The sequence below is a fragment of the Leopardus geoffroyi genome, chromosome B3 (assembly GCF_018350155.1).
Source record: "Leopardus geoffroyi isolate Oge1 chromosome B3, O.geoffroyi_Oge1_pat1.0, whole genome shotgun sequence".
Taxonomy (NCBI): domain Eukaryota; kingdom Metazoa; phylum Chordata; class Mammalia; order Carnivora; family Felidae; genus Leopardus; species Leopardus geoffroyi.
In genome coordinates, this window is record NC_059337.1 from 18,832,013 (window position 1) to 18,843,701 (window position 11,689).

At 40.5% G+C, this 11,689-nt stretch overlaps 1 pseudogene; it reads right to left on the bottom strand.

Annotated features, from left to right (window-relative positions):
• Window positions 1–406: 406 nt before the first annotated feature.
• LOC123584756 lies at window positions 407–475 on the bottom strand (annotated as a pseudogene).
• Window positions 476–11,689: the final 11,214 nt, after the last annotated feature.

Genomic DNA, 11,689 nt, shown 5'->3' on the forward strand with positions numbered 1-11,689 from the left:
AAACATTAAAAAATTACAAGTAAATGTCTGGCCTAAACTTTTTTAAAAGCCGGACTAAGTTTCATGAAGTCAGCCAACTAAGACTTATTTCCATGAACAAGACTGTCACCCATCTGCCTGCTTATGAACAAAAGACTGGTTATTCCACGAGGCACTAGAAACAAAGCCCAGACTTGAGGTTAAGAATGTTGACCACCTGTGGGATAGTGGCTATTGGACCACCTTGGTCACTCTTTGGTCATTTCCAGACTCCCTGTGGTGGAGTTCTAAAGCAAATACATTTCCCCCTATCAGTTGCTTTTGTGGATAAATTTTATACAGGGAAATTATCCCCAACAACTCTGGTTCAAACTTTTCATTATTTAAATCCTTAAAATCAAAATCAACTGACCGATCATTCAACAGATAAATGTAAATACAAAATATGAAAATAATTATTATACACTTGATCTTAGCCAAAAGGCCGAGAAGCGATTGAAAATAATTATTATAATGAGCGCCAAGGGCTTCAGATTTTAGTTAAATTTTTTTTTAACATTTATATATTTATTTTTGAGAGACAGAGAGGGAGTGGGAGAGGAGCAGAGAAAGAGGGAGACAAAGAATCTGAAGCAGGTTCCAGGCGTTGTCAGCACAGAGCCTGACACGGGGCTCAAACTCATGAACCGTGAGATCATGGCCTGAGCTGAAGTCGGACGCTCAACCAACTGAGCCACCCAGGTGCCCCAGATTTTAGTTAAATTTTTAAGAAATCTTTTTTCAAAGCTGAGAAGACCACCTGACTGTCAACAGCAAAACTTTGGCCTCAGATATGCTCTGCATCAAGGTCCTGTTTTCCAAGACAGTAACATAATAACCAGAACAGATGAGAAAACTCTTGGACTGTTAATACAGGTCATCACTGAGTTTCAGCAGGGACAATGTAAAGCAAAGATCCTCACATAGTCACACAATAGGAACAGAGGTATGTGTAAATCATGCATAATTTCACAGTAACAATGATGGCTTGTGGCTCCCATAATTGCTAACCACCAGTGACTGATCTCACATAGTGAAGCAATTCTCCCATTCCATTCCTTACATATCAGGAATGATCTATACTGAATGTGATGGACCGGATACCCAGATACATGCCATGCTAATACATGTAAAGTAAATGTAAAACACGCAGAGCTAATGAGGACAGAAATACCATTTGATTCTTCCAGAGTTCCAATCATGTAAATAATTGTTATTAAGATAGGTTATTACTACTCTAAGCATACTTTCTGTATAGGTAACATATTTATCCTGGTCTAAACCAGTAACTTAATTTTTAAATGTAACCCACAATACCTTTGTACATACCTTTTACATCATGACCTAACACAAATATACCTACAAATATACATAACTGAAACCAAAGTCTCACAAAACAACACTTATCCATACTATCTATTATCTATTCTAGTCTAATATTGACTCTTTAAAAAATGCTGGTCTGACCCTACTATACTGGTTTACTGACCCATTATGGGGTGATAGAGCACAATTTATAGGGTCCAAAACTACCTAATTGGATTGCTTTACCCTTTCTATAATTCTACATACTACTTAGATTTTTCCCCCCCTTCATTTCAGTTAATTTAAAGACATTTTCTGATGAGATAAAAGACAAATTTGGATAAGCTTCAAGTTTCATAATTTTGGTCTCCAAACTATGACTACTAGGAAGAGAAACCTACAACTGAGTCTAAGCACATGCTGAACACTTGATAAATTTTCCTGAATTTTAGAGTAAATAAACGTGTATTTTCAGTATTTTTTGAAAGTAGGGATAATAACTTTTACCTGACAAAAACCAAGCCCACTCAAAGAGGCTTCCCGGCCAGAGGCACAAAGGCCATAGGCTTGTGGGATCAAGTCTAGTCTCTCAAGTCCATTTCTAGACAGTGTCCGCGGCTCCCTGCTGAGCCCCCTACCACAGAAAAGAGCAGTAACCTGGGCCAGATCTCTATTCACCTGGGTGGGGTTAATATCCAGAAAATATGGAGCCAACCCAGCGATTCACAAAAACCCACGAAGGCAAAGGCACTCCAGCCTGGGATGGGCCTAACTGACTTTGCAAGGCCCAGTACCAGTGGGCTGCAGCAAGATGGGGAGGCGACTCGGCCCAGAACACAGCCTGGGCCTGCGCGGGGACAGGGCCAGGGCCTGCGTGGGGATATGGACCGGGGACAAGGCCTGGGCAGAGACAGGGACCAAGGGAACGACCTCAGACCTGAGAGGGGACAGGGACAGGGCCCCGGCCTGCGTGGGGACAGGGGCCTGGCTCAGCCTGCACAGCATCGGCTCCGGCAGGGAGATCAGCCTGCCCCGCGTACACCCCCACCCCCAGAGCCCCCGGAGCCACATCCTTCCCCAGCACCTTTTTCCTCTGCTCGGAGCCGGGACTCCAGTGCGCAGAGCCAGGGCCAGGGGTCAGCACAGCGGTGCATCCTGGGACGAGGGCCTCTCGAGGCTGGAGGGGGCGCCGTGGAGGGGTGGGGGGTGGCGCGCGGGAGGCGGGGTGGGGGTGGGGAGGCCCAACAGGCCATCAGAATACTGCAAAGGGAATGACAACAGCTTCCTGTGTGGGCGCCAGGTTCACGGCAGGTACTGTACCTGGGCTGCACTTCTGTTAATGGGCACACTGACCTTGTAACACAGACTTGTACCACAGGCCGAGTGACTTGCCCGAGCTGTCCTGCTGGTACATAGCACAGCTGGGGTTCTAATCTGGGTTTCTAATAATTCCAAACCCGGCGCCCTTGTTACTCCATTACACAACCTCTCCAGAGGTTAAGTAGCAACTGGTCTACAAACTGTCCACAACTTCCGGGTGCAGGGCGAGGAAGCTCGAAGCAGTTCTGGAATAATTCTGTAAGCCCAGGTAGGTGGTGATCTCTCATTACAAGGTTGAATTAACAGAGATAGATCAATACATAGCATAGAGATAAAATGAAGCAATGAAAAATCTCCAGCAAAAGAGAGGGAACATTATTTCTTTGAATATTTGACTAAAATATGAACCTGTGAAAATCATTTATACAGGAGACAGTATTGTGTAGTGGTTAAGAAAAAAGGCTTTGGAGCCAGGCAGCCCTTGGTTCAAATTCTGACTCTAAAATTTACTAACTTTGGGATATGTGACCTTGGGCTTTTAAATGCTTATTCATAGCGTTTTAAAATGCTACTATCCTCATGAGTAAAATGAGGGTAATAATTCCTCCTTGCAGGGGGTCCTAAGGGTCATATGAAAGAAAGTCTATGAAGTATTTAGTATGATACCTGGTAAAAATTAAGTGCTCAGAAAATGATAGCTGTTTTGCTATTTAAGTACACAAAAACGTTTAGGAAATGTATGTTCTTAATAATAAGTAACTCAATTATTACTTTTTTTTTTTTTGTTTTGTTAGGTCTTACTACATTTTCCATGAGATAAAAATAAAAAGGCATCAAGGAGAGCTCGGGATGAGATAAAATGGCAAGCAAGGAGTTGGGATACAGGCACCATATGAATAGAGATGGAGGAAAGATTTCAAGGAAGTGGAAAAGTAATCACAGATGTAAACCTGCTTTGGAAGTGATAATGAGTTGAACTGACATTGGAAAAAATCAGATCAGGTACAAAGATGTAAAAAGTTCAGACGTTCTCTCAGAATGCACTGGAGAACAAAGACCAAGGTGATAAGGGAGGAAGATAAGCATGGAGGTAAGAAAGCAGAAACTCAATCTACAAATGACAACATAAAGAATATCTAGGATGTTATATAAGACATGTTCTAGACAAGAGTACTCAAAAGAGAACCAGATCTAGACAGAGTTTCAGGAAATTTTTACCTTTTGAGGACAAGAAATTATCTGGGATGCACCCACCGGAGAAATCACAGTTAACCCTAAAAATAATCAGTGAGGATGGTCTTGCCTTTCTCCTCCAGAACAACTAAGGATAGAAAACAATGAGGCAAAATGGCAACAGTTGAAGAAAAGTTGCAACACAAAAAACTATTCCCAGATAAGTCATTTAGGTCAACAAAAGGAATGGCAACCAAAAGACACGGTCTGATATGCAAGGTCTCAGAAAATATACCCAGCTTCAGTTGCTGAGAGCCATACACCAGTCATCCTTCCTGGAAACTTTATCTGGAGAGGAATCAAAATTAAGATGAGCTCATTGGACACACTTGTGACAGAAGAGGAAAGGAGAATGAAGACTAAGTGATAAATATAATAATAGTAATAAATATAGTAATGATAATAAAATGGAATGTAAAAAGCAAAAGTAAAATTTGTAGACGATACGTAGGGTAAAAGTTTATTGGGAATAGCCATGTGGTTTATGAGTTCAGATGACATTAGCAATGGCCAGAGAGCTGGAGGAGCAAGGAAGTGAAAGTGAGCAAAATGTTACACAGAATGGAGTCTATGCTTATGGCTTTGGTCTTGGCTTTGATGACCAGAAAAAGGAATTTTCGAACATGGTTTTTGAAAGCATAAAAAGATAATGATTTGTATGTTAAAAAAAAAGTAGGTATGTTTCTAATTAACTACAAGACATAAATCCAAATTATTTGTACAAATAAATATAAATTACTAACAACCCATATGCAACCCAAGAAAAAACAAAGGAAACATCGAGGAAGAATAAACTGAAATAGCAAAGATGTAATTTATGACAAGAAAAATCATCTGTAAGGTTAAAACTATGTATGTTATACTTTGAATAAAAAGGAATAACTTTTGGATTATTAAAAACTTTTTGATTGTGTTTATATTATAAAGTTGATTTATTTATCTACTGTTTATATGGTTGACTCTTGAAAAATGTGGTGTTGCAGCACACCTTGAGGTGCTGAGTCTTGTGCAGTAGAAAAATCCATGTATAACTTTGACTCCCCAAAAACTTTATAGTAGCCTACTCTTGACTTGAAGCCTTACTGATACCATAAGCAGCCAATTAACACATATTTTGTATGTCCTATGTATTATATACTGTATTCTTATAATAAAGTGGGCTAGAGAAAGTAAAATGTTATTAAGAAAATGTATTGAGCAAATACATTCACAGTACTGTACTGTATTTATTTTTTTTAAAAATTCCAAATAGGAGTGGAACTGTGCAGTTCAAACCTGTATTGTTCGAGGGTCAACTGTACGTGGTCAGACCAAAGAAATCATTCCAAAAGGTTTAGTTGTCAAGGTCACATAATAGATCATCCAAAACCCCTGGTCTTGGATGATCCCCATGCACTTTTCTTTAGATACTACAGTGGTTTTTCTCACCGGCTGGTTCCCAGCTCAATTTGCAGGGTCAAGGTAGACAATGTACACTGCACAAGGGTTCCAGCGTCATATGTTCTACGTATCACTATTCCAAATGCCATGTCCCCATGTTTGTGATTCCAGTCTCCCGCAGTGGATATGTTGTCACTGACCTATAACCACTGTAATGACACATCTTCACTGGAGATGGGCCTTTTCCATCCCCCACAACAGACCACTAAAGAACAAAATAAGTAGTCTTGTTAATGTACTTTTTGCGATGTTGTTAAAAGAAATGCTTCTGATGGAATCCCAGTGGCTTCTTCTTTCTCTATGCCAATCTAGGATGTGCAGAGTACTGTTCAAGATCCATTTCCAAATCTCCATCTGAAGGTGTGCTGACATTCTTTTTTTTGCCCATGCGGACGTTGGAGAGAATTGGGCTATTTGTGATTACTCTCAAATGTTACTTTTATTCTCCTATTAGTTTGCAATGAGACTCACCCATATGGTAGAAAATCTGTTGCCAACTAATATTATTTTCCACTTACCACTTATCTTCCCTTCCATGTAATCATCAAATCATTCCTTATACATATCAAAAGTGACACCCAATTAAGAGGGCATATGCCATATTCAAGCAAAAGATGCCACATGACATCAAAAATGATTTACTTGTCAACAATCTAGAGAGTAAGGGAAATATCTTTATTGTAGAAATTAAGCAAACTCAGAAAGAATTTTGTCATTTACAAGAGATTTGACACGCAAAATTCCAATTCTATTTTATACAAGAAAGCTATAATACTCTTTTGTTTAGTTTTCAGAAATGAACAACAACAAAAAAAACACCTAGCAATTTAGAGATAGAAAATATACTTTTCTCTTCTTAGCAAATAAAAATAGTTTAGCTTCTGGGAAAGCCACCAGTCCTTATTACAACGTATTGAATACCTTAAAAAAACAAAGTCATAAGCAATCATAAATGTGCTGTTGGTGTGTTCGTCTCATGAGACTCAAGGGAGAAATATGCCGAAGGGAGACATAGAGCCTTTAAAAAAACAAGTGCTGCCATGAAGCCGCAGACAATCTCAAGCACATTAGAAGATATCTTTAATATAGATGCATGTTTTAAACTCTGTGGCTTTCAATGACTAGGTGGACTCTTGTCTGAAGCCAGACTAAAAATACCTGAACTTTTCTCACCAGGAAGGAAATCATACCCTGATCACCTCCCATTTCTCAGTTCTTCTGAGTATAAAAAAAAAAAAAAAAAAAAAAAAACAAACCCAAAAAACCAACAACTGTATTTTCCTTGCAAACAAAGCTAAAGTTCCAAGCAGAAAAGTACAAGCAATACTAGCTCTCCACAAACATGTATTTTACCCAGTGTGGGAAGTAACTGTATTAGTTTGCGTCAAACTACTTGGTATAGCTCAATGTCAATGGGAAATTTAGAGAGGGATCACTGTTTTTCCCAGATCGTAAAAAAAAGCATCCTAGTGGGTTTTGTAATTAGAAAGGGATACATGGCGTTAACTGTAAGGGCTTTTTGATCTGCGTTGTTCAGCTCCATAATCAAGAAAAACTTAGACTTGGTTTGTTAGTTTGGGCTATGATAATATAGTCAGAAAAAGCATTTTATCAACCCCAGTTTTAAAATAGACATTTTAATAGAGCAAGACAACTTTATACACTGTCGTAAATGACAAGACCCATTAAAGTTCAGTATTTAGGTCAAGTTTCCCAACACCTGGGCAGTAGGAGTAGGCTGAATGCAGCCAAGAAGAGGTGGGAGGAGCAGCAGCAGGTCAGACCAGAGCCTGAGGAGATGCTTGGTGGCAAGAACATTGCCTCTGGGGATAGTGTTCAAATTGTTGTTAACTCAGATAGTTTGCTTTTCAGCGTTTCTACCACTTCAAAGATGCCACCAAAAATTCCAACCACTGAGATGGTACAAATGTGTTGAAAACTACTGTCCCTGAGGTTTCTCCATCTTCTCCTGTGCATACTTGGTCCAACCAAATCCCTCTTTCCTACTTCACCAACAGCCTCCTAATGGTTAAAGCGCCCATTAGCTTCTTCTCAGAGATAGAGCCATATGCATTTTCTTTCTCAAAGTCCTGCCTAATACCTCAGAGTTTCCTCAGGGTATTTCTTGCTCTCCTGTCCTTGGCCTGTCACTTTTCTTCTTCCACCAGGCCTTTTCTCCAGCCTCACTTAAGTCTCAGGGCAATCACACTTTGCCCCATGATTTCCATCAGACCTGTGTGCAACTGCCCTCCATGTTTGCCGAGCGCCATTCTAACTTTCAACGTGGGACTTCTGTCTGTCTGCTGGACATCAACATGTGTGGGGGACAGTGTCTGAAGTCACTCAGGGGAAACTGAATCTGTCTCCCTCCTCACAAGACTTTCTACTTCCTTATTTCCATGAACAGCAGCATCTTCAGCCACACAAGTGAAAAAATGGCACTTGTCTCTCTGGTTGGTCCTGTCTCCCCTTTTAAAAATTTAGATTTTTTTTTTCTTTTCAGTTATATATGCAAATATTGTTTCATGATGCAAGTCTTTTAGTTCTGGAAAATTTTCTTGAATTTTAGTACTGTCTCCCTTTTTTCCTTCTCTTTCTGGAACTTCCATTATCCTGTTGTTGAAACTTGTAGACTGGTCCTCAAGTTTTCTTATAGTTTCTCTCTCCTGTTTTCCATTTTCTTTGTCATGTTGCTATACTTTCTAGATTTCCTCAAATTAATTTGACTACATTTTTGTTGAGTTTTTTATTTCTGCTATCATATTTAAAAAAATTTTTTTTTGGGGGGCGCCTGGGTGGCACAGTTGGTTAAGCGTCCGACTTCAGCCAGGTCACGATCTCGCGGTCCGTGAGTTCGAGCCCCGCGTCGGGCTCTGGGCTGATGGCTCAGAGCCTGGAGCCTGTTTCCGATTCTGTGTCTCCCTCTCTCTCTGCCCCTCCGCCGTTCATGCTCTGTCTCTCTCTGTCCCAAAAATAAATAAACGTTGAAAAAAAAAATAAATAAAATTTTTTTTTATTTTATTTATTCTGAGAGAGAGAGAGCACAAATGGGGAGTGGCAGAGAGAGGGAGAGAATCCCAAGCAGGCCCATGTTGTCAGCAGAGCCTGATGCAGGGCTTGAACCCATTAACTGTGCTATGACCTGGGCTGAAATCAAGAGTCGGATGCTTAACCAACTGGGCCACTCAGGCACCCCTCATTCCTATCATATTATTCATTTATATGAAAAAAAATTTAAGTGTAATATCCTCTATAACCATTTATCTCTGAGGATATTCATAGATTAACTTCCTAACAGCTTGATCTGTCTAGTTCGTTTTGGCCTCTCTTCCATGTTAGAGACTTTCCCAAATGCCTGATGATCCTTGGCTGTTCACTCATACTTAAGAGTTGAACATTTAAATGCCCATCAGAAGGTCTATGCATTTGGGTGAGGTTTGTGACTGTGGGCTTCAGAGTAGGGTGACTTGGTGAGAAATTTCTTTGGGGAACCTTCCTATATAGCTTTAGGTCTTTTTTCTTGGGTTGGTCAGATTCCTCAGAAAAGTGGTATCTGGTCTCGTGGGGGAGAAGGCTGGGGACAACAGAGGTTCTCAACATTCAGTGTGTCTACTTAATTCCATTTTCAGTGTGATATGCCTATCCTCAGCTGTGCCTGGTGTTCCCTAGTCCAAAGTCCCCGTTTCACTCTCTCTGGGAAATAAGCCTCTTATATACCTGAGAGAGAGCACAATGGTTTAGCTACATGAAATTGGACAGAGGGTCTAGAGGCAATTCTCAAATAGGCTTTCAATCAACCATCCCCTGGCACACAGTGCAATGCTCGATACTCCTGTCTTCAGGGAGATTCACCTGGTAATCAGGATGCTCAACTTTCTCCATTGCAGCCAAGAATTTGGTTTTCTAAGGTTTGCTCAGTCAGTCCTTGTGTCTCATTGCCTCTTTACTCTTGTTGTAGTGGGTCTCTGGAGAGAGAGAGCTGGATGCAGGCATTCGGCCAGGACTTGCTGCCTCATTGCCATTTCCACTGCCCTTGACTCCAGTGGGACTCCTGCAGGACTCTTTCTAATCTTGCTGCTTGTCCGCCTAGCTACTGTATTGCTATGGAAGTCACCTTTTTTTTTTTTTTTTCAAACACAAAACCAGTCATTTACCCAAAAACGTCAATAGCTCTCCATTGCCTATAAAACAATTAAAACTCCTTAGCATAGCCCCGAAGGTCGTGGATGATCTGACCCCAATATTCCTTTCTAGCATGAGATCGTGGAGAACGGTATGAGGACATTGGAACCAAACTGCCTCGATCCATTCTCTGGGCTCTGCCACTTTACCAGTTGGGTGATCTTAGCCAAGTTACTTATCTCATCAGCAACACAAGGATTATAATAGTACCTGCCCTCCAACATAATGGCGAGTATTATTAGAGCCCTTAAAACAGTGGCTGGCATAGGAAGTGCCATGTGAGTGTTAAAGGAAAGCCTCTGCACACCTGTCTCCTCCAGGAGATTATCAAGTCCTTGGAGAGGGCTCTATCCCATTTAGTCAGCATTTGTGGGACATATAATGGCACAGACATGATGCTATCCACAAACGACTACGTAAAAGGAGCTTGGCAAATGAAGACTAAGGATTAAAATATAATGGGACAAACCCTACAATACAGGAAAGAGCACAGTGAAGAGAATACGAAGCATGTTAAGATCTAATGGTTGAGAACAGTAGGGGAAGACTTCACAGACCCGACATTTAAGATGGGGCTTGATGAACAATTATGTACGACAAAAGGTTGTGCTGCTAAGCCAGTGGGTGGGGGGAGACCCGACAGGTGAGGCTGGAGAAGCAGGTTGGGGCCAATTGCACAAGGCCCTGCATAACCTGTTTGAGTCTGTACTTTGTTTCAACCAGTTTGTCAATTTCACCATCCTAGCATGCTGGGAATGCCAAGACAATTTTGAGGGGTTAAAGGTATTTTGTTACTAATAGCTGAAAGGCGCTTCATTGGCAATTATTTAAAAACCAAATTTGAACACATTTCCAAATAATGTTCAAGATGCCAGCCATAAAAGAACACATACTTAATGATTCCCTTTATAAAAAACAAAACCAGGCAAAATTAGTCTATGTTGTCGCAATTTGGGATGGTTACAAGTGGACAGTGACCAGGAGGGGATCCCAGCAGGACTTCTGGGGTGCCAGTAGTTTCTTGATGTCGTTACTGGTTCCACAGGTATGCTGTTTATGAAAATCTATCAAGCCATACACTTATATGTGGAACTTGCTATATCTGTTAATATTTCTAGTTAAAAAAATAAATTAGACTCATGATACTTTGTGCTTACTTGGAGACACATTATGTGTTCACTTAAAGAGGTGGAGCTACAGGCTGGGAACTCATCACGCCAAGCATCACTAGTTTGGTCTTCGTTTATGGGCTAACTCAGAAGGGCTCTTGGATACTCTGAATGGCCAAGGATAGCCAACATCAGTCACCTTGACCACTAATAGGACTTCGTGAGTGTGTGACAAATTGACTTACACCCAAAGGTCAGAGACTGAAATACCAACACTCAGTATACGTAGAAGATGGCCTCTTCCCTTATTTTAGGTCTAACAAGGGGCTGATGGTTCCTTACTAACTTTATAGAGAAACACTGGTAGGTCAAAACCACAACAGTGTAAGCATGTCTTTTAAGGCATTCAACATGTATGTACCTTTAGGAGCATAAAGAATCCAGTTTGGTTTTTGCTTTTCTTAAATAAAAGGTTACTTTCACTAAAACAACAAAAATAAAACTATGCACCCAGTTAAAAACAAATAAAAGAGTAAAAAAAGATATACAACGAGAAGCCTAATCTCCTTCAGATTGGTTTCCCGAGGCAATCAGTTAGGACTTCCTTATATAAATGTTTCGTACACACAAAAGCATATATAAATGTATAGGTGCATTACTCCTGTCCCCTTCTTTTCTTAAACAGATGGGAGCCCTATATATTCACTTGTTTTTTCCTGCAGATACTTCATCTCTGTAAACATGGATATAGCCCATTGTTTCCACAAGTATAAAGTCTTCTATAGAGTATATATGTTATTTAACCAGGTATTTCTGCTTTTTTTACAATGTGCATCGTACATCTTTGAATACACATTCTTTAATATGCTTTTTAAATTATGTAGAAACTGCCCCAATGTATACCAACTGTTACCAAACTTGCTGACTTCTGCATTTTTTTTTTTTTTTAATTTATTTATTTTGAGAGAAAAAGAGAGTGTAAGCAGGGGAGAGGCGGAGAGAGAGAATCCAAGCAGGCTCCACACGGACAGCATGGGGCCCGAAGTGGGGCTGAAACCCACAAACCATGAGATCATGACCTG